The sequence below is a fragment of the Lepidochelys kempii genome, chromosome 6, assembly GCF_965140285.1.
Source record: "Lepidochelys kempii isolate rLepKem1 chromosome 6, rLepKem1.hap1, whole genome shotgun sequence".
NCBI lineage: Eukaryota > Metazoa > Chordata > Testudines > Cheloniidae > Lepidochelys > Lepidochelys kempii.
In genome coordinates, this window is record NC_136385.1 from 69,842,120 (window position 1) to 69,865,987 (window position 23,868).

At 43.1% G+C, this 23,868-nt stretch overlaps 1 protein-coding gene across 3 annotated transcripts in view; it reads left to right on the plus strand.

Annotated features, from left to right (window-relative positions):
• Positions 1-11,858: 11,858 nt before the first annotated feature.
• TTBK2 (tau tubulin kinase 2) overlaps positions 11,859-23,868 on the plus strand; it is a 210,336-nt gene continuing 198,326 nt past the window's right edge. For all 3 annotated transcript variants that reach the window (XM_073348603.2, XM_073348604.2, XM_078853330.1), the window contains exon 1: positions 11,859-12,403. The gene's annotated coding sequence lies outside the window, so the exon portion shown is untranslated. The remainder of the gene's footprint in view (positions 12,404-23,868) is intronic.

The window sequence follows — 23,868 nt, forward strand, 5'->3', positions numbered from 1 at the left end:
GTTCACTCTACTTCCCTGTAAGCTAACCACCCTCCCCTCCTCCCTTCGATCACTGCTTGCAGAGGCAATAAAGTAATTGTTGCTTCACATTCATGCATTCTTTATTCATTCATCACACAAATAGGGGGATGACTACCAAGGTAGTCCAGGAGGGGTGGTGGAGGAGGGAAGGAAAATGCCACACAGCACTTTAAAAGTTTACAACTTTAAAATTTATTGAATGCCAGCCTTCTGTTTTTTTGGGCAATCCTCTGTGGTGGAGTGGCTGGTTGGCCGGAGGCCCCCCCACTGCGTTCTTGGGCGTCTGGGTGTGGAGGCTATGGAACTTGGGGAGGAGGGCGGTTGGTTATGCAGGGGCTGTAGTGGCAGTCTGTGCTCCAGCTGCCTTTGCTGCAGCTCAACCATACACTGGAGCATACTGGTTTGATCCTCCAGCAGCCTCAGCATTGAATCCTGCCTCCTCTCATCACGCTGCCACCACATTTGAGCTTCAGCCCTCTCTTCAGCCTGCCACCTCTCCTCCCGGTCATTTTGTGCTTTCCTGCACTCTGACATTATTTGCCTACACGCATTCGTCTGTGCTCTGTCAGTGTAGGAGGACAGCATGAGCTCAGAGAACATTTCATCACAAGTGCATTTTTTTTTCTTTCTAATCTTCACTAGCCTCTGCGAAGGAGAAGATCCTGTGATCATTGAAACACATGCAGCTGGTGGAGAAAAAAAAAGGGACAGCGGTATTTAAAAAGACACATTTTATAAAACAGTGGCTACACTCTTTCAGGGTAAACCTTGCTCTTAACATTACATACATAGTACATGTGCTTTCGTTACAAGGTCACATTTTGCCTCCCCCCACTGCGTGGCTACCCCCTCAACCCTCCCCCCTCCCCGTGGCTAACAGCAGGGAACATTTCTGTTCAGCCACAGGCAAACAGCCCAGCAGGAACGGGCACCTCTGAGTGTCCCCTGAAGAAAAGCAGTCTATTTCAACCAGGTGACCATGAATTATATCTCACTCTCCTGAGGATAACACAGAGAGATAAAGAACGGATGTTGTTTGAACGCCAGCAAACATACACTGCAATGCTTTGTTGTACAATGATTCCCGAGTACGTGTTACTGGCCTGGAGTGGTAAAGTGTCCTACCATGGAGGATGCAATAAGGCTGCCCTCCCCAGAAACCTTTTGCAAAGGCTTTGGGAGTACATCCAGGAGAGCCACGAATGCCAGGGCAAATTAATCCTTTCACATGCTTGCTTTTAAACCATGTATAGTATTTTAAAAGGTACACTCACCGGAGGTCCCTTCTCTGCCTGCCGGGTCCAGGAGGCAGCCTTGGGTGGGTTCAGGAGGTACTGGCTCCAGGTCCAGGGTGAGAAACAGTTCCTGGCTGTTGGGAAAACCAGTTTCTCCGCTTGCTTGCTGTGAGCTAGCTACAACCTCCTCCTCCTCCTCATCATCTTCTTTGTCCCCAAAACCTGCTTCCATGTTGCCTCCATCTCCATTGAAGGAGTCTAACAAGACGGCTGGGGTAGTGGTGGCTGAACCCCCTAAAATGGCATGCAGATCATCATAGAAGCGGCATGTTTGGGGCTCTGACCTGGAGCGGCTGTTCACCTCTCTGGTTTTCTGGTAGGCTTGCCTCAGCTCCTTAAGTTTCACAGGGCACTGCTTCGGGTCCCTGTTATGGCCTCTGTCCTTCATGCCCTGGGAGATTTTGACAAATGTTTTGGCATTTCGAAAACTGGAACAGAGTTCTGATAGCACGGATTCCTCTCCCCATACAGCGATCAGATCCCGTACCTCCCGTTCAGTCCATGCTGGAGCTCTTTTGCGATTCTGGGACTCCATCATGGTCACCTCTGCTGATGAGCTCTGCATGGTCACTTGCAGCTTGCCATGCTGGCCAAACAGGAAATGAGATTCAAAAGTTCGCGGTTCTTTTCCTATCTACCTGGCCAGTGCATCTGAGTTGAGAGCGCTGTCCAGAGCGGTCACAATGGAGCACTCTGGGATAGCTCCCGGAGGCCAATACCGTCTAATTGTGTCCACAGTACCCCAAATTCGACCCGGCAAGGCCGATTTAAGCGCTAATCCATTTGTCAGGGGTGGAGTAAGGAAATCGATTTTAAGAGCCCTTTAAGTCGAAATAAAGGGCTTCATCGTGTGGACGGGTGCAGGTTTACATCGATTTAACGCTGCTAAATTCGACCTAAAGTCCTAGTGTAGACCAGGGCTTAGAGGAGAGTCTATTGATAGAGATTCTCTAGGTTTTAGTCAGGAGGAGGGGATGGAAGAGGATAAAGTATGGGCCAGATCAGACAAGAAACATTCACATAAAGAATCTGACACATCAGAAAAGGGCAGACAAATAGGTAGTGACAAGTTTTTAAAGTGCTTGTACACAAATGCTAGAAGTCTAAATAATAAGATGGGTGAACTAGAGTGCCTCATGTTAAAGAAAGGATATTGATATAATAGGAATCACAGAAACCTGGTGGAGTGAGGACAATCAATGGGACACAATCATTTGGGTACAAAATATATCGGAAGGACAGAACAGGTTGTGTGGGGAGGAGTGGCACTATATGTGAAAGAAAATGTAGAATCAAATGAAATAAAAATCTTAAATGAATCCACATGTTCCATAGAATCTCTATGAATAGTAATTCCATGCTCTAATAAGAATATAACAGTAGGGATCTATGATTGACCAGGACAGTGATAGTGATGATGAAATGCTAAGGGAGATTAGAGAGGCTATCAAAATAAAAAACTCAATAATAGTGGGGGATTTCAATTATCCCCACACTGACTGGGTACATGTCACCTCAGGACAAAATGTAGAGACAAAATTTCTCGATACTTTAAATGACTGCTTCTTGGAGCAGCTGGTACAGGAACCCACAAGGGGAGAGGCAACTCTCGATCTAGTCCTGAGTGGAGTGCAGGATCTGGTCCAAGAGGTAACTATAACAGAACTGCTCGGAAATAATGACCATAATATAACAACATTTAACAGTCCTGTGGTGGGAAGAACACCTCAACAGCCCAACACGGTGGCATTTAATTTCAGAAAGGGGAACTATGCAAAAATGAGGAGGTTAGTTAAACAGAAATTAAAAGGTACAGTGACTGGAGTGAAATCCCTGCAAGCTGCATGGACACTTTTCAGAGACCATAATAGAGGCTCAACTTAAATGTATACCCCAAAATAAAAAACACAGTAAAAAAAAATGAAAAAAGAGCCACCATGGCTTAACCATGTAAAAGAAGCAGTGAGAGATAAAAAGGCATCTTTTAAAAAGTGGAAGTCAAATCCTATTGAGGTAAATAGAAAGGAGCATAAACATTGCCAAATTAAATGTAAAAATGTAATAGGAAAAGCCAAAAACTCAAAAGGTAATAAGAAAATGTTGTTTAAGTACATCAGAAGCAGGAAGACTACTAAACAAACAACCAGTGGGGCCCCTAGCGAATCGAGGTACAAAAGGAGCACTTAAAGATGATAAAGTCATCGCAGAGAAACTAAATGAATTCTTTGCTTCAGTCTTCATGGCTGAGGATGTTAGGGAGATTCCCAAACCTGAACCGTCTTTTTTAGGTGACAAATCTGAGGAATTGTCACAGATTGAAGTATCACTGGAGGAGGTTTTGGAATTAATTGAGCAACTTAACAGTAACAAGTCACCGGGACCAGATGGCACTCACCCAAGAGTTCTGAAAGAACTCAAATGTGAAATTGCGGAACTATTAACTATGGTTTGTAACCTGTCCTTTAAATCAGCTACTGTACCCATGACTGGAAGATAGCTAATGTAACGCCAATATTTAAGAAGGGCTCTAGAGGTGATTGTGGCAATTACAGACCGGTAAGTCTAACATCAGTTCCAGGTAAATTAGTTGAAACAATAGTAAAGAATAAAATTGTCAGACACATAGAAAAGCATAAATTGTTGTGCAAAAGTCAACATGGTTTCTGTAAAGGGAGATCATGTCTTACTAATCTATTAGAGTTCTTTGAGAGGGTCAACAAACATGTGGACAAGGGGGATCCAGTGGACGTAGTGTACTTAGATTTCCAGAAAGCCTTTGACAAGGTCCCTCACAAAAGGCTCTTACGTAAATTAAGTCATCATGGGATAAGAGGGAAGATCCTTTCATGGATTGAGAACTGGTTAAAAGACAGGGAACAAAGGGTAGGAATAAATGGTAAATTTTCAGAATGGAGAGGGGTAACTAGTGGTCTTCTCCAAGGGTCAGTCCTAGGACCAATCCTATTCAACCTATTCATAAATGATCCGGAGAAAGGGGTGAACAGTGAGGTGGCAAAGTTTGCGGACGATACTAAAGTGCTCAAGACAGTTAAGACCAAAGCAGATCGTGAGGAACTTTAAAAAGATCTCACAAAACTAAGTGATTGGGCAACAAAATGGCAAATGAAATTTAATGTGGATAAATGTAAAGTAATGCACATTGGAAAAAAATAACCCCAATTATACATACAATATGATGGGGGCTAACTTAGCTACAACTAATCAGGAGAAAGATCTTGGAGTCATCATGGATCGTTCTCTGAAGACGTCTATGCAGTGTGCAGTGGCAGTAAAAAAAGCAAACGGGATGTTAGGACTCATTAAAAAAGGGATAGAGAATAAGACGGAGAATATCTTATTGCCCTTATATAAATCCATGGTACATCCACATCTTGAATACTGCATACAGATGTGGTCCCCTCATCTCAAGAAAGATATACTGGCATTAGAAAAGGTTCAGAAAAGGGCAACTAAAATGATTAGGGGTTTGGAACGGATTCCATATGAGGAGAGATTAGAGACTAGGACTTTTCAGCTTGGAAAAGAGGAGACTAAGGGGGGATATGATAGAGGTATATAAAATCATGAGTGGTGTGGAGAAAGTGAATAAGGAAAAGTTATTTACTTGTTCCCATAATAGAAGAACTAGGGGCCACCAAATGAAATTAATGGGTAGCAGGTTTAAAACAAATAAAAGGAAGTTCTTCTTCACTCAGCGCACAGTCAACCTGTGGAACTCTTTGCCTGAGGAGGTTGTGAAGGCTAGGACTATAACAGGGTTTAAAAGAGACCTGGATAAATTCATGGAGGTTAAGTCCATTAATGGCTGTTAGTCAGGATGGATAAAGAATGGTGTCCCTAGCCTCTGTTTGTCAGAGGTGGAGATGGATGGCAGGAGAGAGATCACTAGGTCATTACCTGTTAGGTTCACTCCCTCTGGGGCACCTGGTATTGGCCACTATCGGTAGACAGGATACTGGGCTGGATGGACCTTTGGTCTGATTCAGTATGGCCGTTCTTATGTTCCTGTCCTGTAAAACGGGATTACTGCTACTTATATTTATAAAGCTTTTGGGGATCCTTGGATTGGAGACTTGTTATTAAATAAAATAAGTAATTTACAATTGAAGTGTAAGGACCTATTTGCAACGTTGTGCTTATTTCTCACAGTTGCACAAACTAGTAAATTATATTGCCTTCTCACACACTAGCCCTGCTAAACTTTTTATTCCTTCCGTTACTTATAACTTTGAATAGTAACATATGTTACAATGACGTTTTGACAGATGAACCTTTGGGCATTTGCTATAATTAATGGCATTTATCCTCTTGACTCTCCATCTGAAGCTCTGATCCTCAGCACTTGACTTCCCTCTCCTTTCAATTTGTAGCCAAGTGAGCTCTTGAATATAGCATTAAGACATGACAAGGCATGTTTTATTAGTCTGCTTCATGCCTTTGGCCACCAGAGACATTTATTAATCTTCAACACATATACAGATTTTCCATCTTCAAAGTGTTTTGCAAACGTTAACTAATAAAACATTCCCAGTTGTGCCGCAAGGTTGCTATTATAGGACTACCGCATCTTAGAACATTTAATAAAAAAAAAAAGTAAATAGAATCTCTTGTTTTTGAGTACACCTTTCCTAACAAAGAGGGAAATAAGGAAAAATAGCAGAGGTGGTGGTGGTGGTGGTGGGACTTGTTTGTTTTTGGCACTCAGTTTGCAAGTAAAAAGATGCTTTGTTTTGTTGCCAGCCCTGCCAGCTCCATTTTAGATTTGAAAGTCAAGCTAGATTCTCTCATTCCTAAGCATTATAGCAGGGAATAAAGATTAAGCAGATCAAATGTCCTCTGTTAAATCTGTGTAACTTGATTGTCTTCAGATTATACTCTTGGTGACCCCTGCACAATCTCAATACTGCCAATAGGTAATTGATTTGGTACTTAGTAATCAATTCTGTTGATCATGCACAAACAGGAACAGACTCCAGCTCTTTCTCTCTTAGCTGTGTTTATTGGCTTTGTAGGCCTAACAGGAGTAAAGAGCAGTTAAAAATTAATTTTGTCACTAAAGTTAGCAGATGTGATAGAAGGAGCTGATCTACTGAGTAAGAGGGTGTCTTTTTCAGAGAAGTGCACTTTACATTTTTGGACTTCTTTGTAAAATAGTTGTATTCCAGTCAGTACCTGAACATTTCTCTACATGTATTCCCCACTTGGGTCTCACCTTGAATTTGAAGAGCATTCCCTCCAAATGTCTTAAAGTCCATTAATTTAATTCCTTTCTATATTGCTATATCTAGATGTCATGCTGGTTTCTGATCTCTATCACTTTTGGCTGGAATTAGGATAGGAGTAATGACATGCTAGCAGAATACAAAGAAATATCTAAAGGGCTCAAAGGCAGGATTTCCTTGTGAGATGTTGCGGTATGTTTAAATCCTTTTAGATTATGTAGCAAGGATCGTTCTCTAAATGATAGTCTACTGATCTATCAACATCCATATGTTGGTAGCTCACAATTAAGTTTGTGGCCTACATATTTCTCTCGGGGAACAATGTGGGATACCAGTGTTAAGATCACCAGTATTGTTTCTGTTCATCATGTGTTTGCCTCTCCCCCTATCTTTCTTACTAGGGTTTGGCTCTTTTATCCAATCCTCCTTCATAATGAGTTTTATCTTTGCAGGTGGCTCTATCTGTAAAGTGCTTCTCTGCCTGAGCGCAATTTTGTTGTGGTGGTGGCTGCTAGTGGTTATTATGGAGAGAAAGTATGTCAGGAAGTCAAGCTACATTTGCTGAGCAAGTAACCCCACAAAGGCCTGCTCCTTGCGTTCATCATAGTAAACTACAGATGCTGAACCTAACAAAAACCCATGGCTTGAAATCAGTCCAAAAAGTTGGAAGTCCTGAGCTGATGACCACAGACACCCTGTCTAGACAGGTAAAAAGATGCTTTTTTTCAATGGCGCAAGCTTAACTTGATTGAAATTCCACTTAACACCGAGGTAGGCACATTTCAGTGCCTTTAGCTTGATTTTAGTGTGTCAACCTGTGGAGAGACTGCACCCACCTCTTGCCTCTTTACTGGCCGTGAAATGGAAACTCATTAGGCAGGAAGTTCTGAAGTAGGAGCTGATATGTGGGAAGGGAGTTTGTGGGGTTCCAAGCCTTCCTGATTGTAGATGGAGCTACACGGGCACCTGATGGAAGAAGAATGATCCAAGCTTCTATCTATCCTCTGTTTGCAGTACATTCCCCCTCTCTGCCAATGTGGCACAGAGAAAAAAGAGGGAGAGCATATCACATCCATCCACTAGTGCAATTCTAGGGGAAATGTAATGGCTCTACAAATTCTCTCTCACTTCTTGGAGCTTTCTAGCGAGGTTTGTGGGAGGGCAGGATGGTTGGGAGCACAAAAGTTGTTCTCTTAACTCTTTCATGTTCTGTATATGAGTACATACACACTTATTCTCTTAAATCTGGCTGGCTGTGGGTATGCTTCGGGACACGGACTCCTTTCAGATATGTTATTGCCTTGTCTCAGTTCTCTTCCCTAGGCCATATCCCACCACACAAGATAATGCAATGACACATCACAGGACATCAACACCCACAGTGACATACAACCATCAACACAGGTGAGCTCCACCTCCTCCTATTTTAATAGTCTTCATCCACTGGGTGATGTATTATGAAACCCCCAACAATTGTGATAGTTCCCCTCTCTGTTGGAAAACTAGGCCACATTCTCTCCTGGCTTAATCTCATTGACTTTTGAGGAGTTACACCAGCAAAGAATTGGGCCATTGTCTGTCCTTCTTCCCCAGGTGAAATTCTCCCCACCCAGCTTTAGGCCTTCGCTGAGAAAGAAGTGCAATTTGCCAAGCAGAGTGAACTTGGTTACTTTATACAAAAACATGACATTCTGGGAATAATTTAGAATTAAAAATGTAAACAAAACAATGCAGTGTTTTGGAACAACAAAAGTGATATGATGGTTATAGGAAGAAAAGAGACATTCCTAAACAGTTTACAAGCATAGGAGAGTAAATTACAAATGTGCACAGTAAAATCCACTATAGTTTGCATAAATGTTAATAGCAGTAATAGACTGAGACCCACAATACATCCGAAATTAGAATCTAGAAAGACAACTAGTATTTTTGACAGTTTCTTGCACAAATTAACAAATTGACAAGTTTCTATCTTGTTTTTCCCATTTCATAATCTCTGTGAATGTAAAATCAGTAGGTAGTAAAAGAAAGTTCAAATATGAATGAATAGCAGTAGTGGAAACTGGATCACCTTTTCTTTGCATGGACTAGTACTAGTTAAGGTTAGGTAAAGTGAGTTGATGAATTCACAGCCAAGTTAGCGTTAGCTAGAGTTCTCAAGCCACTGGTTAGCAAATTATCTGTGCTACTGACTCTGTCACTGCAGCTTAAGATCCCCCTTTTCCAGCTCCTTCAGAACCTTCTCCTAAGGTCTGGCTGCACTTTTCCCCACATCTTCTGATCTATGTACACCCTGTCCGTGGCTCCATAAAGTTGTGAGACCTCCTCATCAACCTCCTCCTGGCGCTGACCAAAATGGCCATCTAAAATACCAGGAGGAGGATGCTGGACAAGGGGGTGTTCTGCGACTCTGTTCCTCTCTGGGCTCATGTATCTGGGCAGAGTTCCTCTGGGCCACATCTGCTGGCTCCCTGGACTCCTTTTGAGGTGGGTGCTGTCCAAGGTTCTTTGCTCGGTGTCCCTTTCCTGATTCCTGATTTTTGTACCTGTGACACTCACATCATTGTTATTCATTAGTTGTCCCCTGTAATTATTTGAACTCTGGGTCCAGTAGCTTCTCCCTTCAGTCTGGGGGAGGGGCCTTCAGACACAGATTTCAATAGGTGCAGCTTAAGATCTGTTTAAACAACTCATCATTTCTGGCAGATAGATATAGAAGTGGAACTAACCTCAATTATCTTTGATTTTATTAATTTAAAAGGCTGCATGACAAACTTGCATATGCAGCATATAATAACTAGACTAGGGCAGTAATGCACATTGCTGTGACTAAACAACAGACTATGGCTATGTTTTCACTGGAAAAAGAGGTAAGTTTTTACATCAAGATAACTAAATCGAGTTACACTCTGCTATTCTAATCCTGGGCCTGCTACTTTCATAGCTTGGGCATCTCTTGAGCAATCCATTTATTGATTTCAGTGTCGATTTTTCTGGAGGACCAGTAGACCAACATACTCGCTCTTCTGTTTTAAACTTTAGAAAAATTTCAACCTTAAATTTCAAAACAGGTCCTTTTATCTTCCTTCTCTTTAAGGGAAGTAGGAGACCTAGGTTCTACTTTCAAGTCTCCTGCAGTCTGAAACACTGCTCAAGTCCCTTAAACCATCCAGTTTTCCCACCTGTACAATGGGGATCATACTGACCTAGCATTCAGGACGGTTGTGAGGCTAAATTAATGTATGTAAAGTGTTTTGAAATCCTTCCTATAGACCAGTGTGAAGTATTATTGTTAAGGACACAACTTATTTGACCACACAATTGCCAATTGTTGTATGAAGTAGTGAGTACTATCAGTTTCTGTGCTTCAGTAATGCCATGTAAATATAAATAAAAACACAAATGTGTAGAGAATTAAATGTACAAAAATTAAATATAAAAATAAATACACGCCCTACTCCAAGCAGAACTCTTTACTCTGCTATTATTGATTTTATCTGGAAGGTGCACAGGTACTGTAGTGATGGATGGCATTATAAAACCCTGAGATAGAAAGGTTAGAATCTCTAATTTGAGTAGCATATGTACACAATATAGTACAGATATGAATAATATGCATGGGGAAATAAGTGGGATTGATCCTGAAAATGAATGGAAGTAATTTTGCAAAGGCTACTACCTATATTTTTGGGAGGAATTTGGAGAGAAAGTGGTGGTTTGACACATGAGATGAGGAAGAAGCAGGTTACTCCGGCCTCCCTATACAGAGGGAGGGCACAATCTAAAGGGGAGGATACGTGACCCTTCCCCCCATGTGTCTCCTCTGACCACCACCACTACCCCATAGCGCCCACCTAGGGGCCGCCATCCTCTCTCTGCCCCACCAGAGTTACCTGTGGGGCTGTGTAGGGGGTGGGGTCTGTTCTTCCACTATGCTCCCTCCCTGCACATGTTCAGCTCCTGTCCCTGGCAGCCAAGCTTCAGTGGGAGCGGAACTGAGTCACTTCTCAAATGACTGAAGCTGGTTGCGCTGGGTCACTGCTCTGTGCAGTGTGGCGACTGCCTGCAAGAGCCAGGCTGGGAAGGTGGTGGCATCAGGAGCGGGCCACCCTTTCTGCTCTCTGCCCAGCCCTGGCTGCTGGGCACAGGAGCTGAGCAAGCCAGAAACGTGGGGGGAAAATGCCGGCTTGCTTGGTCTTGTCCCCGACTCAGTTGCCTCCTAGCCAGGCTCTCTGAAGCAGCTGCTGCGCTGCACAGAGCAGTGACCCAGAGCAGCCTGCGCGAAAAGGGCTGCTCCTGCCCTGTTCACTCTGCAGCTGGGCTTGCCTTCCCCGGAGAGCGGCATAGGGAGCTTGGGGGCAGACCCAGCAGAGGGACAGAGCCCTTCCCTGCCCCCCACTAAGCAGCAATCAGTAGGGGCACTTGACCCTGTATGTCCCTCCGTGCCTCACCTATGGAATGTTCTACGATAAGGTTAAGGGCTCATCGGTGCTGGAGAGATGGAGCCGCCTTTGAGGCTAGGCCAAAAATACAGAAAGAACTCCCCTAGGAGCCAAGAACCGTCACAAACCTCACCACAACGTTCAAGGTGCACTCTTGAGCCTTCCTTTACTATAAACACAGAGCAGCGTGTACCTAGATAAAACACCCCCCCACACACACACACGCCTCCCGGCAGACGCAGGTGGAGATGGAGAACAGACTAACTACATGTAACAGCTGAAAGTCATGTCTCTTAGAGCCTGGCTTCACTGCAGCGTTAGGGCGAAGCATCATTCGACAGTTGCACCTAACCGCCCTCCTGTGCGTCCACACGCACCTCTAGCCGACGTTAAGCGATGTTTTACACTCAGCTCGCCGGCTGCTCAGGGAGTGCAGGCTGGAGCTGGATGCTGCTGAGGGTGGAGCTAGCAATGCAGTGGGGACGCAGCGACTCCCCTGCTGCTCTCACGCGACCGAGGGGAACCAGAGCCCGGGCTGCAGAGGCGAGATGCGCCAATGCACCCACGGGAAGGCGCTTGCACGCTGCGGTGATAAGCGCGGTATGTGACCCTGCACGGAACAGAGAGCACTTCACTCCGCCTGGGTAAGTCACAGGAAATCAGGATTCCCGGCTCCTAACCCTGGGTTTTAACTAGCATCTCCCGCCTCCTTCAACAGCTCAGGAGAAGAAACGCCTCCCAGCCACGCGTCTCCCCTGCAGCGGCAGCCGGAAAACTACACTACCCAGAATGCATTTTTGCCGTGCGCATGCGTGCAGATCATTGTGACTCTGTTAACTGGTTACCGCTGCTCTCAAGCAAACCTGAAGACAGCGGTATTTCCAAGGTACGCCCTCCTTTCATCAGCATGATAATCCTGTCAGCCAATCGGCGGGCGAGAAGCTCGGCAGCCGTCAAATCAACGCCCGGCGTGACTGCAGCTGGGCGGTGCTCTCAGCGACGACAGGCTAGTTGGCGCTCGGAGAGAGGGGGGAGTTTATTGCGACGGTAGCGAGAGCAGTCGGGTCCGGCGGCGGCGGCTGCAGCAGGCATGGGAGAGGCGGAAGAGAAGAGGTTAACCCTGCTGGGGCGGGACACGGGCCCCGCAGCACCCCACTAGCACTCCTTGCCTCGCGGCACTGGTCACCCCTCCCGGCGGTCCCCCTCCCGGCACGGCAGTCGCCATAGAGACCGCACGCGATGGGCAGCGGGCTGAGCCGGGGCCCGCGGCGCTAGCCCTGACTGCAGCTGAGGGGCGTGAGGGGCGCTCTCGCCGCAGGCGTTAACCCTGCCCCCGCCGGCCGACTCGCCCCGTCGGGGAGGAGCCGCCGCAGCCGCCGCCGCCGGCTGGGCCACGTTCCAGGTGAGAGCCACCCGCGAGGCTCAGACGGTCTAGAGCTGCCCGCCGCTGGGCCCCGCCGCCTCACTGTGGTGGTGGTGGGGTTATTTATGGCTGGTTCTTTGTCTCCACGCAGGGCACTGCGGGGCGGGCGGGATGCCTGGGGAGCTGGAAATATCCCGGCATCATTCGCCGGCGCATCCCTAGGCTGCTGGCGACTGGGACCATTCGGGACGGGTCGCGCCGGAGCTAGGGGGGCAGTGTAATTTCTGCGTGTGCCCGCCAACGGGTAATAGCCGGTGACATAGGGGTGATGAGCGCTACGGGGCAGGGGAGGAACCTTCCGGGCTACAGCAAGATAAGATCCCGTTGCTAGATCATTTCCCGACTGCTTGCAGACTGACTACGAGTGACGGAAGGGTTTTTGCGGCATAAAAGCACTTTGGGTCGTTAGGATGAGAGGTGCTGTTATATACTGTAAAACGATTATTTACAGTATATATACAGTATATAACATAACAAATCTTAGTTATGGTGTAATGCTGATGGCATAAAAGGTGCACAGAAGCTTTGGAATGTTACAGGGCACTCTCTGAAAGATATTGCTATTACAGCACACTAGCACAGATTGTGTAGATTGGACAGGGAAGAATAGTTGCCCCTGTATTTGATATAAGGTCACCAGGTATGCTGGAATCCAGCAGCGTTACTCTCCACCTTGGCCTTTCTACTCTGAAGTTAAATTTATAGGCACATGATTATGCTCTTTACTTTCTCTTACTAGAGGAGGATACACATTATTAGCAGATACTTGTTACTTGATGTTGAAACAGCCAAGTTTATAATAGATTTTGTCTGTTTCCTTTTCTTGTACAAATATGCTATGGGTGTGTGTGTGTGTTTGTATACATATATTATATACATGTGTGGGCAAGGATGGCTGGAGAATCTGTCCGGTGTCTGTCATATTAAGCATTGGAGACATTAACAGCAGTTGCATCAATATATGAATACAAATATGAGATATGCCTCAGTAGGCCATAGTTGTAATAAACAAACAAAAATCTAATATGGGAGGGGCCTTTTAAAAATACTATTTTATCCACCACCGGTAGTATTTAATGATATAAGAAAATATATTATTTCTGAAAGTATAGATGAGGGTTGAAAGCTGTGTTACAGCATCCTTGCACTTCTGTTCTCACAAGAGAGCAAAAGCAGTGGGAGGACAAAGATTGGTATGGAATTACTAACCTTGAGGGTATATACTGTGGCAATAGGAAACACTCTTCAGTGTAGACAGGGATGGATTTAAAAATTCTGATCAACTATTGTATGTCAATTGGAAGAACAAAAGAAGTGGCATGTTTATAGCTTAACCTCTTCTATACAACGCATGGTATTTATGGTGAAGGTATTTATGTGAAATGTGTGAAACAGATTATAGTGAAGACATTTCTTATGCAGACAATGTACATGGACAAACATTATTTTAAATTAACAAGCTGCTTTTATTTTAATGAGAGAAATTTATTAAGTGCCTTGATAAATTTGTTGCTACATATATTTTTTAATATTAAGAAATGAGGTCCTGTAAAAACCTCAGAATGAGTGGAGATGCTGAAGTTGAGCAGTGAAGTTGCAGTATCAGAATAATTTAAAGACAGTAAGATATATTAATTATGGGGGGGGTACGTGCAAAGAACATTGTATTGATTATTTTTTAGTTTAATACCTCTTAAATATAGTTAGCATTGAAATGAATGAATGAATTCTATGTTGCAGATTTTCCAAAAGCTTAGTTTTTTTTTTTAATAAATCTTCTGTAGGCAATGCTGTGTCTTTGTTGTGGTGTATCTAGGTGTGTGTTAATTCATTTTTGCTACAGTACTTGAGACAACAAGAGGTTAAAGGTGATATGATCCTGCAAATTTTTTTGTGTCTGCAGTAGCATTGACTCTCAACAGTGAAATGTGGGACAAATATATTCAATATTCTATGTAGCTCAGTACAGAATCTTTTCATATCTTGATAATGACTTCTCAGGATTATACAGTGAAATGCCCTAGTAATGTATTTGAGTAAGCAAAGTACTAAGTCTTAAAGTTAGCGTTTTATTCTAGAGGTAGTCTTGTTAACATCTGTTCAATTTGTAAAGGATGAGCGAAGTGATTTGTAATGTGTATAAAAGAGTGACTATGTACTTATTGCTAATGCTTTTTATTTGGCTTTCACAAAGTTATTTTTGGCACAGTGTATCTAAATACTGTGTATATGATGGAAATGTGTTATTAGCTTTCTTCAGAAAACATTTCCATTTTTATTTTGATCTGCTTCAGATCTGCTACTGTGTACTTGGTAGCCACTGTGTCTTTAACCTCTTTGTGGTATTTTGGAAGCAATAGGGGGTTAGGCAGAGAAATTCAGACAGATGGAAAATGTGTGAGAATGGAAGCCCATGAGACATTAATCAGGTCTGATGGAGTCATATAGTATTGCATGTTACATTTTCTGTTAAATTGTAACACTGCAGTTTTCAGGCCACAGAGGGCTATATGTATACTAAAATAAAAGTTGGAATGTTTTTTCTAAAAGGAAAAGAGTTTTCCTTATCCATAACCATATTTTAACTTTTGTAGCAAAAAAAGTGTAGAGAGCCCTGATACAGCCAATTATTTTTGTATATACAATATTAAACATCCATTTGGAATGTATAAAGTACAATACAAGATAAAATGAATATTGTTGATTGCATCTCCTGTTAAACTAAGACTTGATCCTACTGTAAGAATATACTGACAATTCTAAAGCTGGTCTTCTATACAGTTTCTGTGTATTTCCATTTTCTGGATCATTATCACCTTCTCTTGCTCTCTTAAACCACTATTCAGAACTGTGTAGAATCTGGCTAAAGGGGCAGAGAGACAGCTGCAGATTCAATTTAAGACAATACTATTATTTGCAATCTCAGAGGGATGCCTGGTATATGAACCAGCCAGCCACTATTCCTCCTCCCCTTCCCAACTCTTGAGAAACACCCTCTCCTGCAGTGACAGAGAAACCAGCCCCTTCTATTTGCTGTCACAAATAAACCAGAAACCTAACAGACCATTAAAATTTATCATGTTTAATAGATAATTTACTAATCATACAAGAGTTAGTTTTCAGAATCCGTTTATTACAAATTGCACACTAAAAGATCCAAGAACTGTAGATTATGCTTTGGTTAAAAATGGCTTGCCATCAACCAGACAATGTATTGATTTCTTCTTGGCATTAGTGGTGAAAGAGATTTGTTCATCAGATTAATTCCTATGTTAATATTCTACCCAGTTAAGAGGTAAATATATATATTTCATTTTAAAGATCTGACTTATCTTTCATAATTTTTTTATCTATTGCATTTCACTCAGTTTAGAGATTGAAACTAGACAGGATAATTTAAATTCTTATGTGCCAGTCCTGTTCTTTATTGGTTGGACTGAAATGTTGTTCTGCAGCATACAAACAAAAGTTTTCACTGAAAATCTTGAACACCACATAATGTTAATAGTATTTTTTTAAACAAAATTTAGGCCTAAACATTTTTTACACCATTCTTGTGATGCCCCTACATATTCCTTCTCTCAAAACATCACCCAACCTTTTACTTGGTCTAAGTTTATAATCAAACCCTTCAGGATGCGTTTGTTTGTTTTTTAAATTGCCAGAATTCTCCGACTTTTGATAAATGTATACACTGTCTACTTGACAGCTTCTTCCACCCCGTTTATTAAAAAAATTGTGGTATGTGCTGAACCCTATTACACTTTTCATCCTGAGCTAGGTATGGAGTGTGGTATGCTCATAAGAGAACACAATACATACTGTTATAACTGAGCTGGATGAAACCTTGTTATGGGCTGAGTTAAAAAACCTTAGTGAGGTTGAAGGATTTGAATGCACACATCAGTTAGCATAACTGTAGGGAGAAGTTAATAACAAACCCCCAACTAAAAAGGAGTTTTAGGCTGGGTGGATCGAGGGGTTTTTGCTTGAGTATTGTTTTGGGGTAAAGTGTGTGGGAGAGGAAAGGTTTAAGAGGTTTGGGACTGTAAGCTAAGAAACTGTTCTTGTGTTCCTCCTGCATTTGGAGAAGTAAGACTTTGCACATTACTTGTAAATAAACAAGATTGCATCAAAGAAAATATGGGACTCTATTTTCAGTTTCTGCCCCCAGTTCGAACATTCCCGTGGCCTCAAACTTTGATGAGCTGTTCCAGTTCAAAAGGGACAACACTACTAATAATATTTGATGTTGGGATCTCCTATTCTCACATTATGTCTGATTCTGAATAATAAGAGCTGGAATCACAGAAAGGTGGATGCCAGAAAATGGTATAACTTACCCAGGGCAGTTGGATTGTTCTGGGTCTTAAATGAGGATATCATTACTATTTAAAAAACAAACAGACAAACTCCTCACAAAAGTCACCAATACTATTTAAAAAGTAGAAGGGGTTTGTTTATTTCTTATATTTAATATATGCTCTTAGATGTGAAACTGTTTTTGATATGATTGTCACCACAGAATCACATGACCTTGTTTGCCATGTGATAGTCTTCTCCTTAACATGTTCTCTCTGCAGTAGAAATTCAGTTAATGCCAGTTTTGGTATCCTCATTTCTACATAATGCTTTCAGAATGGTGAAAACTTTGTTAAAAGATTACTTGTGATTTTTACAATGGAGCACTCATTGCTATAGGTAACTTTAGAAATTATAAAATGCTATACTGCTATTAGGGTTGTGTCATTATTATGCGAATTTTTTTTTAAAGTGATTCACTATCCCATAAAATGCTACTTTAGTTGGTTTTTTTTTTTTTTTAAATTTACAAATGGAAAAAACTTGGTTCAGTCACTCTTTTTTAAGTCAACACCTTTATTGCTTTTAGCCTTTTTACTTGTCTAATTCAGATTACTTTGACTTTTAAAATCTATTGTTCTGTGATACATAAGGCCCTACCAAATTCACGACCATGGAAAACATGTCATGGACTGTGAAATCTTGTCTCCCCTCCGTGAAGTCTAGTCTTTTGTGTGCTTTTACCCTATACTATACAGATTTAATGGGGGAAATCAGCATTTCTCAAACTGGGGGTCCTGACCCAAAAGGGAGTTGGAGGGGGGTCACAAGATTATTTTATCAGGGTCCTGATATTGCCACCATTACTTCTGTGTTTCCTTCAGAGCTGGGCAGCAGGAGAGTGGCAGCTGTTGCCTGGGCACTGAGCTCTGAAGGCAGCACCCTGCCAGCAGCAGCACAGAAGTAAAGGTGGCAATACCATACCATGCCATCCTTACTTCTGCACTGCTCCTGGTGGCGGCACGATACAATAAACACTTTAAAATGTAAGATGAATATTTAATATTTTTATTGTTCATTTCCTAAATATGGATTGCATGAAAGGCTGTAATGACTTTGAGGAAACTCTTCTTGTCTGTTAGATTAATAATGGGAGTAGGTTTGTGTGTGTGTGGTTTTTTTGGCAGCTCAGCTGGTGGAAAAAGAGCATCTCCTCTTGGACCAGGACTTTTCTATTATATAAGAAATTGTGTGACATGACTTCTTTTGCATTTTGAACAGTATGTTTGCAATACACAAATTGAACTACAGAGAAGGTCACCAAAAGACTTGCATGTCATTTGGTCATCCAGCAGCTGGACTCTTAGGTATACCGTTGTGGTCTAGGAGCAGTGCTGTGACAAATTAAATTTACATGGAAAGATTATTATTTGATGACTAGTGCTACTTTGCAGTTAACTTTTGATGATGGATACAGACTCTTCACCCATCTCATCCTAAACACTTTCTCACTGTTCATTCATAATTTTTTTTTTTAAAGGCCAGAAAGGAGACCATTGTGATAATCTAATTAGAGCTGCATAATGCAAGTCATAGGACTTTTCTGAATTAATTCTTGCTTCAGGTCCAATAACTGTGGTTGCACTAGAATATATCTTTTTGAAAAAACATCTGATCTTGATTTTAAAAATTTCCAGTGATGGAGAATGCACCACAACCCTTGACAAGTTGTTCCAATTGTTAATTATCCTCACTGTTAAAATATTTGCATCTTGTTTGTAGTCTGACTTTGTCTATCTTCAGCTTCCAGGCATTGGATCTGGTTATACCTTATGTCTGCTATGTAAGGATCTGAAGGAGGCAGGCCTAGAATCTGGGGCTGTGAGGACTCTTGATCACTGACACTCCCTTGTCACCACCAGAAGAGACAGATGAAGCAGCACCTCACTAATCTTGAAAGGTCAGGTCATAGAGGAAGTCCTGTCAGTATATCCAAGGCCTAGAGTGCCTGATTGTCTTGCACTCATGACTTAAGCCAGGAAGTGACCTGGCTGGATTGTCCAAGCAACTGAGCAGACTTCCTGTTGCTGCCCCATTGGACCCTGCTCTTTGCTTGTCTCCTGTGATCTGCATCCAGTCCTGTTCTTGGTTCCTGATCTGCTTCTGTCCTATTCTTGGTTCCTCCTGCCTTGCTCCAGCACCCAATCCTGGTTCCTGCCTTACTGCTGCTCCTTGTCTCATATCTGGTTCCTACTGCTATGCCTCACTTTTGACCATTTACTCTGATGTCTGACTCTGACTCCAGCTGTGACCTCTTGATTTAACTTCTGATGCCGACTCTTGCTCTGACTATTAGACAAGATTGCCTGTGTCCTGGTTCCAGACATGTTAAATTGAAGAGCCCTCTGTCGTTAAATTTCTATTCCCTGTTTAAGAACCTACAGTCTGTAGTCAAGTCACGCCTTAATTTTCTCTTTAAACTAAATAGATTCAGCTCCTTGAATTTCTCAGTATAAGGCATGTTTTCAATTCTTTAAACATTCTCATGGCTCTTTTAAATCCTCTCCAATTTTTCAACATCCTTCTTGAAATGTGGACACCAGAACTAGACGTGGTATTCCAGCAGCGGTTGCACCGTGCCAAACAAGAAGTAATATAATGAGGTGGCCAAATTGCGGCTCATGTGCCTCATGCGGCTCTTTTACAGTTAAAGTGCTTCTTGTGGTGCCCCCACATACTCCTCTCATTCTCCGCCTACCAGACTAGGGAGGCAGGAGCTCAGGGTTTCTGCCCTGCGGTGGGGCTAGGAGCTTCTGGCAGAGATGACTGGTGCCTGTTGAGAGTGGGGGGATACAATTTAAAGGTTTGTCCTCCCCCCAACAGCTTGAGTCATGCCCCCCTCTTATCCTCAGTGGCCCCTCCCTGCAGTTCCCAAGTGCTAGCTCCATGGGGAGGCAGCCACAAACAGCTGGGAGCTGTGGGGAGGAGGCTGCTGCTTCAGCTCTGTGGGGAGAGGCAGTAGGAAAAGCAGAGGCTCTTCCTGGAAACTCCCAGCTGTTTGCCGCTGCCTCTCCCCACTGCGGCAGCTCCCAGCTTGCCTGCTCCAGCAGCTGCCATGCAGGGAGGGAGCCCTGTGGTACCATGTGATTGAGTGGGGCCAGCAAACCCTGTCAAAAATCTGTGGGGTATGTGACACCCCCCCCACACCCCATGCCTCACTTTTGCTTGGCAGAGAAAGGGGTCTTGAGACTTCAGCACCTTGGGACATGCCTGCCGAGACTTGGGGCTTCAGCCCCGTGGGGCATGCCTGCTGGGGCACAGAGTTCCAGAAGGAACAGAGCAGAAGTCCCAAGCCCCCGCAGGTGTCTCCCATGCGGCTGAAGCCCTGAGGACTGCCCCTGCAGGGCTGAATCCCTGACAGGCTGCCCCAGCTCTCAAGCTTCTGAAGGTTGTCATGTGCATCTCAGTGGGTCAGTAAGTTTAGCCACCCTGTAATATAACTTTCCCACTGTATATTCCTCTATTAATACATGGTAACAGGATGCTCTGCTCCTTTAAGGACCTGGGGCCAACTAGCACTGTTCAGTTATCAGACTCAGCTCGGAAGTGTTCAGGTTATGCCTGGGAAGGGCTGAGAGAGGGCACTGGCAAGGAAGCTGTAGGAGGCAGTTTGGCTTCTTTGACTGGCCCTGAAGCAGAGGGAGAGGCGTAGAGTGAAGTGACTCTTGGCCCCTTTAGATTCTGTTGGTCAAGGGTTTTTGTGCATTTTTTTTTTTAAATTAATAAACCAGGTCCTCATGGAACATCCTGAAACAGACTTTGACCTAGTATTAGTCTTTCCTGGAGTAGGGAGACAGGTCAGCAGCTTACATACATCCAAGGATCACACAAGGCCTTTTAGCCACACTATTACACTGGGAGCTCATGTGCAGTTGACTATCCTCTATTACTCCCAAGTCTTTTTCAGGATCGCTGCTTCCTAGGATAAAGTCCCCATCCTGCAAGTGTGGCCTATATTTTTGTTCCTGCGTGTATGCCCTTACATTTGGCAATATTGAAATGCCTATTCTTTGATTGCTTCCAGTTTACCAAGTGACCCAGATCACTCTGTATCAATGGCCTATCCTCTTCATTATTCACCTCTCCCCCAATCTTTGGAGATGACAGAAACTTAAGATATTAAGTAAAATATTAAATATCACAGGGCAAAGGACTGATCTGTATAGGGCCCCACTAGAAACAAACCTACTCGATGATTCCACATTTACAGTTACTTTTTGAGACCTATTGTTAGCCAGTTTTGAATTGGTTTAATATTCACCATGTTAATTTTGTATCACGATAATTTCTTATTCAAATGCCTTATGTAAAGTCTTAAGTATATTGCATCAACACTATACTTTTATCAGCCAAACTCGTAATCTCCTCAAGAAGATAACATGTTATGCTGATAAAATCTATTTTGCATAATCTTATGTTGATTGCATTAACTAAATTACCCTCTTTTAATTCTTTATTAATCAAGGCTGGTATCAGCTGTTCCATTATTTAGCCAGAAATTGTTGTCAGTCTGACAGACCTATAATTACTTTGTTCATCTCGTTTACACTTTAGAACTAGTAAGACAGCGTTAGCTTTCTTCCAGTCCTCTGGAATTTCTTCGGTGTTCCAAGACTTATTAAAACTCAGGCCAGCTCTTTTAAAACTCTTGGATGCAAATTATCTGGACTTGCTGATTTAAAAATATCTTATGATATGGTAGCTTTTTCACAAAAACAGACCAGAAATATTTATTGCACTCGTCTGCCTTTTCTGCGTTATTATTAACAGTTCTACCATTTCAATCTAATAATGGATCAATACTGTTGCTAGCATTCCTTTTTCCTGATATACATATGATTCCTTTTTATTGTCCTTAATTCTGCTGACCATAGATTTTTTTCTGTGCTGCTTTGATCAGTGTCCTATAATAGACCTCTAAAAGGCAGCCTTTTTCTTGCTTATCCTCTTTTAGCACAGTTATGTAGATATGATCTGCTATCTTGCATCTATTTTTTAAATGACTGTCTTGTTAATTTTTTTTACTATCAGTAGTTTGTTTAATGATCAACAAACCCATCCTTCAATGCAAATTATCTTGTCAACTATTGCAATATGTCTAAGCTTCGCTATCTGAGTTTGAATAAAGTTATTAAAGAGCTGATAAGCAAACTGACTTCAGCAGCACCTCTCTTCTGCTTTGGCTTGTATCTATCAGACTTCAGACCAGGTTATGATATGGGGATGGAATTGGAGGGTATCTCCTTATCCTCATGGACAGAGGACAAACTTAATTGTTGATACTAGATAAGTGGTTCCCAAACTTCTTCCGCCGCTTGTGCAGGGAAAGCCCCTGGAGGGCCGGGCTGGTTTGTTTACCTGCCGCGTCCGCAGGTTCGGCCGATTGCGGCTCCCAGTGGCCGTGGTTCGCTGCTCCAGGCCAATGGGAGCTGCTGGAAGCGGCGACCAGTAGCAGACCGCGGCCGCTGGAAGCGGCGACCAGTAGCAGACCGCGGCCGCTGGGAGCCGCGATCGGCTGAACCTGCGGACGCAGCAGGTAAACAAACCAGCCCGGCCCGCCAGAGGCTTTTCCCGCGCAAGTGGCGGAACAAGTCTGGGAACCACTGTACTAGATGTATGTGTCTTCAATATCATTAGTCACGTGTTGCTGTTGATTTGCCTTCAAGAGGCCTATCAGGAATGGGACGAGTTGCACAAAGCTGGCTTTGATTTCTTTTGAATAGGTAACCTAAAATCATGATGAGTACCTCTTTTTTTCTCCTCAAGATCTCTGACTTTTGATGTCACTCAGAGTTCAGGTCTCTCACATTCTCTATTCAGTATAGGTCTGAATAGCAAGGGAGATCATGAGAATGTGTGGACTTCAGTAAGTTGACACCCAGTTCTACATCTTGTCTTCATCAAACATAGCCAGCGCTAATACTTGAATGTTCCAGTAGCTGAATGAGAGAAGTGTAAGAATGAAAAATAGTTGGCTTAAGCTGAGAAGGATGGAAGTATTGCTGGATGAAAGGAACTAGCTTTGAGGGACTAGCAGGAGCTCTTGCCTCATCTTCTATAGAAGGTATTTAATCGCCTTCCTGTGGTCAAGGTGATCCGGAGACCTGGGTACTCATCTTAAATTCTTGGCATTCAAATAGAAGCTGTAGTCAGGAATGCATTTTACTTTTCAGCCTTTTTTGCATCTCGTTCTTTCGATCAAGATGTAGCCACAGCAATCCATGTCTTTATTGCCTCCAGGCTGAACTGCTGCAATAGGCCGCTTATGTTATCCACAGGCCATGCAACAATGGCAAATGATCCATCATGAAAAGGCTCATCTGTGCAATGTAAACTGATGAGCACCTCACATCTTTTTTATGTATACCAGCTCCCCATCCAGTTCCAGATATTCTTTGAGGTGTCCTTATATTACTCTGTTTTCAATCAGTTGTTGACAGGCTTTCTTAGAAATCATTTCTTGCTCCAGGGTTCGCTGTGACATCTTAGATGCTAGGTGTTCTCAGTTGAAGTCCGCATTTGTGGAATTCCTTACCAAAGAAGACCAGGTTGAGCCTGGAGTTTACCCCCTTGAGAATACAAAGCACGATGCATCTATTTGCTCCCTCAATAATGATGGCTACAGAATAGCTGATAGAAAAGGAGTACTTGTGGCACCTTAGAGACTAACCAATTTATTTGAGCATGAGCTTTCGTGAGCTACAGCTCACTTCATCGGATGCATACCGTGGAAACTGCAGAAGACGTTATATACACACAGAGACCATGAAACAATACCTCCTCCCGCCCCACTGTCCTGCTGGTAATAGCTTATCTAAAGTGATCATCAAGTTGGGCCATTTCCAGCACAAATCCAGGTTTTCTCACCCTCCGACCCCCCCACACAAACTCACTCTCCTGCTGGTAATAGCCCATCCAAAGTGACCACTCTCTTCACAATGTGTATGATAATCAAGGTGGGCCATTTCCTGCACAAATCCAGGTTCTCTCCCCTCCTCCAAAAACCACACACACAAACTCACTCTCCTGCTGGTAATAGCTTATCCAAAGTGACCACTCTCCCTACAACGTGCTTGATAATC